This window comes from Notamacropus eugenii, chromosome 3, assembly GCF_028372415.1.
Source record: "Notamacropus eugenii isolate mMacEug1 chromosome 3, mMacEug1.pri_v2, whole genome shotgun sequence".
Classification (NCBI taxonomy): Eukaryota; Metazoa; Chordata; class Mammalia; order Diprotodontia; family Macropodidae; genus Notamacropus; species Notamacropus eugenii.
In genome coordinates this window covers 173,895,789-173,905,218 of record NC_092874.1, presented here as the reverse complement: position 1 = coordinate 173,905,218, position 9,430 = coordinate 173,895,789, and the positions used below count along the sequence as shown (strand labels likewise).

At 36.3% G+C, this 9,430-nt stretch overlaps 1 pseudogene; it reads right to left on the bottom strand.

The window, feature by feature from the left end:
* Nucleotides 1-5,081: 5,081 nt before the first annotated feature.
* LOC140531306 (mitotic checkpoint protein BUB3-like) lies at nt 5,082-5,631 on the bottom strand (annotated as a pseudogene).
* Nucleotides 5,632-9,430: the final 3,799 nt, after the last annotated feature.

Below are 9,430 nucleotides of genomic sequence, written 5' to 3'. Positions count from 1 at the left end.
TAAAGATTAATGGCTACATGAGAGTGTGTCTACCAGTAGTGTTTTAGCACAGCACCTGGCACATAGACATAGACATAGGCACATCGTTTACTGACTATTTGACTACTAGGAATCATATTCCATAGATGTTTTTCATATAGGTATTCACAAAACAAACAAACAAACAATATTTTAAAGTCAGAATCAGACTATATTGGATGACAGAATTCCTTCCTAAGACTTAGGATATGAAGTACTCATTGGTAACCTCATTATTAATAAGGAAGTTCATGAAAAAAATTACATTTTCTCCATATGAATACATTTCATTTGATTGTGATTGCCGATTTTCCAGTTCTTCCTAATAAGACTGAAATTTTGTCTTTAGCACTTTTTTTTCCTGTAGTGCTTGAGCTACACACAATGGGGAGTAGTTAGTTCCAGAGACTACCAGGAACCAGTGCCAATGATTATTATTTATATGAATGGATCAATTAATCAGCCAATAAACATTTATCGAATGAATCTCAAGACATGAATAAGTGCTTTGTGTAGTAGAAAAATATGATCTACAAAGTTATTAATTTAAATAATCCATCTTATCATCTTATTCTGAATAGAGCACTGGAGTTGGAATCAGTAAGACATGAGTTGATATCCAGTCTTAAGACACTGACTATCTGTGTATGGCTTTGGGAAAGTCACTTAATCTCTCTGTATCTCAGTTTTGCTCATCCATAAAATGGGGTTAATTATCACACCTATTTCACAAGTTGCTGCAAGAATCAAATTACATAATTATTGAAAATCACTTTTCAAACTTTAAAGCACTATACAAATGCTGACAAAGACATTTATTATTATATCAATTATTATACATCATTAATAGCCTATACTATATTATTCAGTATTATATATCCTAAACTATATTATTTAGTATTATATATCTTATTTTTTATTATAATTATAGATGTCAGATTCTTGAAACTATTGTGCAACGTTTACTAATCAATATAGACTTTCAGGGAGCCCAAACCTATGAAATTCTTCAACTAATCAATCAGCAAGCATTTTTGAACACCTATCAGAGCCTAGACATAAAAAGAAAAAAAATGGGACAACCCCTGCCCTCAAGGAGTTTGTATATTCAAAGATAGAGGACAGAGACAGGATCTGTGATTTCCTTTGTATGTGAAATTTCCAGGTGAGGACACTTCCTTCTACCAATATGTGTTAGCGCCTTCTCTGGAAATTGTAATTTTAGAGAGTTCAGTTTTAGAAAGATCAAATAAATTGGTCGTGGTCACACAATCATATGTGTTATTATATATACAAAATAGGTACAGAAGGTGTGTGGGGGGGGGGACACAGTACAAGCAGTTCCAGAGTGGAAGGAATAAGGAAAGACCTCATATTGAGGTACTTGAGCTGAGCTTTGAAGGTAACTAGAGAACTTTAATGGGTAGATGTGAGAAGAGGTCCATTCCAGGCATGGCCGTACAGTCTGTGCAAAGACATAATGGTGAAAAATGGAACATTATGTGTGAGGAGCAATAAGGCACTTTTGGAGGGAGCATTGAACGTGCAAAGGGGAATCGTAGAATTAGACTGGAAAGTTATTTTGGGGCCAAGTTGTGAAGTGCTTTAAATATCAAATAGGAGAATTCTCCATCTTGAAATTTCTAATAGAAGTTTAATAAGAACCATTTAAGAGATAATGAATCTTTATTTACTACTTTTAATATAGCCTATGATACTATTGAATAACATATCATTTGGTTAATTCATATTGAGCTTACAGTCCACTAAAATTTCTAGATTTTCTTCTTCCACTATTTTATACCTTTGAAGAATAGGTCTAAAACCCAAACACAAGCCCTGTGACTAAAGTTACCCCCATCAAATATCTTATTACATTCTTTTTTTATCTTAAAACATTCTAGCTTCTTCTCTGGTGATAACTCTGAGGTCAAATCCACTTCAATATATTAAAATCTCTAGTTCGGCTTATTATATTATCTGTGTCCAAGCTTTTTCTTTGTTCCTGTTCTTGGATATTGTTCACCTCTAAATGACTGGGTCTCCCTACTGATATTTTATTTCTATTATAAAATCCCATCATCTGTGATATGGTTTGAGGATATATGTGGACAATTTTCTCCTTCATTTTTAGTTTGTCTTCTTAATCAGATCTGCAAGTCTAAGAAAACATATTTTTTGCTATATTTCATTAAATAAGTTTCATCCCTGGTCAAATATCTTCTTATTTCTTAGAAGAAAAAATGAATTGAGTACAAAAATAAACCCATTTTATAAGATATGTGTTTTATACTTAGCTCTGTCAATAATGTGCTATTTGACTGGACAAATGACTTAATCTTTCTGACTCTCAATTTGCTTATTTGTAAAATTGCCTCCTGTTATTGTTCGGTCATGTCTGCCTCTTCGTGACCCCATTTGGGGTTTTCTTGGCAAAGATACTACAGTGATTTGCTGTTTCCTTCTCCAAATCATTTTACAGATGAGGAAACCAAAGCAAACAGGGTTAAGTGACTTGCCTAGGGCCACACAGCAAGCATCTGAGGCCAGATTTGAATTCAAGAAGAAGAGTCTTCTTGACTCCAGGTATGGTACTCTATGCACTGAGCCACATAGCTGCCCATCTTTGGAGTGTGAATTATCGTAATTTCTTGCATTTTTCAGTGCTATCAAGGAATGTTACATATTCTACCTCACTCATTTTCCAGACAAATAAATAGAAACTTTTCCAGCATTGTTGAAACAGCATGTGAACTAGAATTTGAACTGAAGTCCTCTCAATCAAAATTGAGCAGTACAAGGCTGCCTCTCATCCTAACTCTATGATTCCCCATCTGCCTTCCAGCTCTGACAATTTATCACTATTAAGCTGTGGTCCAAATGTCATTCTCAGATATGATTTTCTTAATGAGCAGTTTAATTTTCAAATATGTCTTTCCTTTTTCAGTCCCTTACTTTTAATCAGCACATGTATAAGGTACATTAATCAAGGACAGATTTTGTACGTATTAGGAGATGAATTGAATTATTATTTACTGTGACATTCTCAGTAATTTAGATCATCATAGCAGCAACTAATTTATCAAAATATATCTATTTAATAATAATAGCGATTACTACCAAAATATTTTAAGGTTAGGAAAGTACTTTACATACATACTTATCTGATCCTCACAGTTACCCTGTGAGGTAGATGCAATTGTCCACTTCACAGATAAGAAAACTGAGTTAAGTGAGTTGCTGAGTTTCCCATAACCAATAAATATCAGAGATTGGATTTACATTCATGCTTTCCTAACTATGAGCCCAGGGCCCCATCCCAGCTATACTATTAAGTACCTACAATCAGTGTTAGAATGTACTTAGATACTTGGATGGGTACCATTTCTTTCAAGTTTTTAAATCATATTTTGAATTGCTACCCAAAGGACCCTAAAAAATTAGTGCGTCTTTGAAGTGAATAATTTTAATTGTGAGGAATTGGAATTTGGCGCTTCACTCTTCATTCTCTGATAAGAGTTATGCCACAGGAACAAATTTTGCTGAAAACAAAATTTGACTTTTAGTTACTTTCCCAACAATATGAATATACCCAATCAATTCATTTATCCCCTTTCTTCCCAAATTCATTCCCTCACTGAAATGAAATATTCATGTGATTTTGATTACAAGTGTCTCAGAATAACATCCAAATCCAGTTCTTTACTTGTGAACTCACTCTTGCTCTCTCCTCAGTCTTCTACTCTCTATTTATCCAAAGGGTGTCTTCAGTCTGCTGTCAAAACTTTTTATGTCCAAATAAGACTTTTTTTTTTTTTTTTGTTAATTGATCACCTACTACACATTTGATACTATGCTAGGTGCTGTGGGAAACAGAGAGGCTATCTTTTATCTTCCTTGACCTATAGGGGAGACAAGATCTATGTACATGAAAATTCAACTAAGACTGTAATTTGAGTAATACAGGATAGAATTACAAAAATACATGCATTAAATGCTTATTTGAAACTGTTGGCACTGTTAGTAAGTGTTATCAGTTCACAGAGAGATCCCATTTAGTTTGGAATGATTGGAAAAATTTCATCGACAAATGAGAATTAAACTCTGCCTTGGAAAAATGAGTAGTCTAAGATGAGGAGATTTTGTTTGTATTTGCTATAGGAAAATCTTTTTTTTCAAGGATTCGTTGAAAAATACTAACACAAGTCTCAATGAAAGTATGTGAAGACTTTATGAATTGATAAGAATGAAGTTATCATAATCCAGAAAAGAATATGCATAATGAATAAAGCAATGTAAATGGAAAGAAAATATTAAGAAACAAATTGAATACTGGTCAAGTTTAGCCCCAAAGAAGAAAAAAGAAATTGTACCTCCTTCACTTCTTTCAAGGAACACTAAGGATATTGAATATTGCATAAAGTGTCAGATTTTGGTTGATGTGTTGATTAATTTTAATAAACTTCTCTTCTCCTCCTTCTCCTCCTTCTTCTTTTCATTATCTCCATCTGCCTCTGTCTATCGTTCTCTGTCTCTGATTCTCATACTTTTCCTCTTTTTGTTCTAACCATTCCTGGCATGGCATAAAAGTTGTGTGGAACATAAAGGATTCATTCAAGTCATTGCACTTAATAAATATTAGCTGATTGATGGGTAGAAGTTAGTAAAGAACCCTCTTAACCTTACCATTTTATGTTTTTTCAATCACTAACTGAATTAAGACACTTCACAGTAGGTCTGAGCTCCCCAAGGTTATGTTTACTGCATTCTTTGAGTTCATTCATATTTATTGTAAATTATCCCTGAAGAACTAGCATCTTTTGTAAGAAGTACATATAAACTTTCCACAAAGAAGCCACACTTCCACAAGATGATTAGATAGGTAGACTTGGGTATTGTTTCTGCATCTGTCACCTACTGAGTGAAGATACCATCTTTAGGATGTTCAATATCATCCATTTCAGATATATATCTACATATAGATATATATATATATATCTGAAATATATCATGATTCTGTTGCAAGTGTGGTCCCACCATTACTGAAGACAAGTGATGCTCTGCTAGTGAAACTGGCATAATTGTCTCTTTTCAAATGGATCCCAAATATTAACAAATCTATCAGATCTACCTATAGCAAATGTGTTGTGAATGTTGTGAAAGGAAATGGCATTGACAGGATAAATTTGCTCAAAGTTATTTTCTATTAGTATGTGACATTTGAATGTATACGTCTTCTTCTGTACCTCAGGCCTTGGGTCCAAATATTCAAATGTCACTTGGCCTTCAACAGAGACTAACATATAACCTTGTTTTTGAAATGCTCGTGTGCAGTGAGTTTTGTATTTCAGACTAGACTGTCTTTTCTGATGCACATAGACCTTATACCTCAAATCCTATAACAATACTCCACTTGTCCCCACAATCAATTTGTCGCCAGACACAGAAAGCATGAAAACCTTCCCTGGTTAAGAAAACATTTCTGCATTACAAGTTCTGGGACCCCACAATTTAACTGTCTGATCCCAACTTCTAGTAATGACATTCACTTCTGGACAACAACTACACATTGGTGCATCATAGGTTTGCTTGATCAACATCCAAATCATGCATTTTCAAATGATGATCCAGTCCCCCTCTCCTTGTGTTGGAATACAGAAAGCACAGTTGAAGACAGTGCCAGTATATTAGTTTTTAAGGTGCATGGTATTGGCAGGGACTTTCTAAAGTCAAACCAAAATGTCCCAGGAAAAGACTAGCAGGAACTTGAATGTGTTGGCATAGAATTTTGCCTTCTTCTGGAGGCTGATTCAATCTGTCCTTGCTGTTAGTTTATTGCATTTTCAATTCAATTCAATACACATTTGTTAAGTACTTACATGATAAGGTACTATGCTAAGCACCCAGGATACAAAAAGTTACAAAAGACAGTACCTGCCCTCAAGGAATTTTTACAATATAATGGGGGAGACTACATGCATGCAAATAACCACAAAACAAGTTATATACTGGATAAATAGGAAATAATTGAAAGAACTAAAGCACTAGAATTAAGTCTAGGGAAGGTTTCCTGTACAAGGTAGATTTTAGTTGAAGAAGTTGACCTCCGAGAGGACAGAGGGCATTAAGAAAATAGTCTTTGAGTTGAGAAATGGAGTGCCTTGTTAGTGCAACAATCAGGAGTCCAACATCAGTGGATTCGTGGGTATATGTTGGGGAGTAAAGTGCAAGAGGACTGGAGAGGTACAAGTTATGAAGGGCTTTGAATGCCACAGAGAGCATTTTGCATTTGTTCCTGGAGGCAATAGGAAGCCCTTGGAGTTGATTCAATGATGGGTTGGGGGTGATATGATCAGATCATGAACAGATTTTAGGAAAATCACTTTAGTGGCTTCATGCAGGTGGGATGAGAATGGGCAGACACTGGAGTCAGGCAGATCCACCAACAGGTTGTTGCAATAGGCATGAGGTGAGGGATGAGGGCCTGTACTAGAGTGTAGGCAGTCTCAGAAGGGAGCAGGGGAGGGGGAGGGAGGCACTATTCAAGAGATATTATAAAGGTGAAATCAAAAGGCCTTGGCAAGAACTTGGATATTAAGAGTAAGGGAAGATGAGGAATCTGGAATGATTCCTAGTTTGTGAACCTGAGGGACTTGGAGAAAGTCTAATTCTAAAGCAGACACTCCAGCAGGGCTTTGCAAAGGCAAAAAGTGAAGTATTCAGCAAACTTTTTATTGTTGTTGTTACTGTTGCGTTGCAACTGAGTTAAGTGACTTGTCCAGGGTCACACAGCCAGTGTCTGAGGCCTGACCTGAACTCAGGTCATCCTGACTCCTGGGCCAGTATTCTAATCACCTACTTGCCTTAGCAAGCCCTTTTTTGTATGTTCTATAATAATCCACTTACAATATCCAGGGAGCTCATGATCTTTCCAATCTTCTCTTGTCATCATTGAAACTTACCTAAAGACACTATAGGATAAATTCCATATCATTAAAGTGTAAGTGGCTAATGCGCCTTGGTGTTTTCTTTCTCCCAAGCCTATTTTCTTCTTAACAAGGGACAAAGATATAGTAAGGGATCAAGAGAAGAGAAATATCAAGCGTCAGGGAGATTGGAGAGCTGGGGATTGGTGCTCCACCTTCTCGGAACACTAGGGATTATATATTACACAAGTGTCATGTCTTGAAATAAATCAAATTCATGAGTTCGAGAATAAAGTGTCTTTAACTGAGATAACAGGGTAGCAAGCCTGTCAGCCTGGGGGGAGTTTCAGTGGATTTCTCAACCAAAGAGACCCATGAAAAAGCAAGACCTGGTCATGAGGCCCTAGTGGTCCTTGGCAATCTGCACAAGGAAAGATATTCTGGCTGTTTTGTCCTTCATGCCATGAATCTCAATGGAAAGGGGCAAGGACACTAGAAGCTGCAATCCAGTTTAAGCTGGGCTCCCCACAAGGCAAACTCCCTGGGTGGGGGGACCTAGGGTGTGGTTCAGCTCAATTTAATCAAAAGTAAATATTTTACGAGAAGGAGTGTAAAGACTTTACCGGAATTTTGACATTGTCATGATGACTAAGAGGTTTAGACAGTCTATGTTACAATCAGTATTAACAATTGTCTGTCATCATGTTAATTATATTAATGGTTTTGTTACAAGCATGCACATTTTGTCCTTCCTTAGATCTTCCTGATTCCAATGCAGTACATTGCATCCTAAAAATTCTTGTGGACCAGGATCAGGAGAGAGGCAAACTTTCACTATGTACACATCTTGGCCCTCTGTTTGTCACAGTTGAGTGTGTGGCTCAGTCAGAGAGCCTCCCTATCTGGGTACTATTACTTAAGGGGTTTGTAACACTGTATTCTAGGTGCTCAAGGGGTTTTACAAACATCTTAATCCAATTGCCCTAATCTGGCCAAACCCAAAAGGCATTTTGCCACCAGCAAGTTGCCCCTTAGAATTTAAATTTGTTTTGAAGGGAAACTTAAGCCACATGTTTCAGGTTTATTTCCACTCCAATGGAAACCTCATTGTCTAAAGTGAGGCAAGGTTTCTTAAATGGCCATGGCATTGTTTCCAAATGTGGAACCTTTTCCTCCCATCCACTCCCAACTAAGTCATGAATATAAAAAGGGAATTTGAATTTGCAAGTATTGAAAAGAAGCTGGATGGGAAACCTGGTAATAAAGTCTGTCTTAGGCAAAAGGTAAGTGATACAGAGAGTTGTCACAGCTATTGGATAATTCAAGCAAATTGTCATAGATAGATAGATAGATAGATAGATAGATAGATAGATAGATAGATAGATAGATAGATAGATAGATGTATGCATATATGTGTATGTGTGTCTACACACCCCCACATCCACACATATATCCTCTGACCCAATTACCTTATAGCTCTGAGTTTGTGTGTGAACTTTCTCTAGTTCACCTATGTTTACCTTTCTTCTGAAGGTATTTCTCCCCAAGGGTACAATTATAATGAAATGTCCTTCTGCCTTCAATAGCCTCATTCTACCACTCTTATAAATATCTGTTCCCTAATAGTAGCAGTCTTGCTTCTTAGAGAAAAAACAAAGTTGTTTTTAAATAGCTTAAATTTGTACTGTAGTTTAGGTGTACCCCATTCTTCTTAACTCTTTATGAAGTTTTCTTGGCAAAGATATTGAAGTGGTTTGCTGGTAAATTAAGGTAGGTTGAGGCTAAATTACTTGCCCAGGGTCACATAGCTAGTAAGTGACTGAAGCTGGATTTGAACTTGGATCTTCTTTACTCTGGGCTCAGTGTGAAATCATCTATCTAGCTACTTCCCACATGTTTATAGCATTCCTTATAGACTTGGAGTTTGAGATAGATAACCTAAGTATTATTATATGTACTTTATAAAAGAAGAAACTAACACTCAGTTACTGACAATCAAAAAACAAGTAAGTGTCAGAGTTGGGACTCAAACCTAAGTTTTCTGATTCCATGTCCACTGTTTATTTCAATAAACTACACTGCTTCTCATTTGCCAGGGCAGTGTTCCCCATCCGGTGGTTGGCAGTTGTCATCAAACCCTCCAATCTATTACAAAAACAAACAAACAAACTTTATTTCTGCGAGGAAATCTTTCTCCACCAGCAGACCTGACAGAACAACTCACCATGCTGTTGGCATTACTCTTTAGGAATGAATAGCTGGAAAAGAATCTTTTCCACTGTGTCTAAGAAGCTCAAAATATGATGAAAATCGGTGGGCTTGTCCTTTAGATCAGACACTTTTCCTTAATCCCCTTCTCTAAATGTTTAATGTATTTTCCCAGGACCTAGGACCATACAGTTATTATTTAACAGTCCCTGTCTGCCTTAGACCTGTATGGTTCCTTTAGAGCATTTCTCTTTACATATCTTTCAGGATTTCTGTGC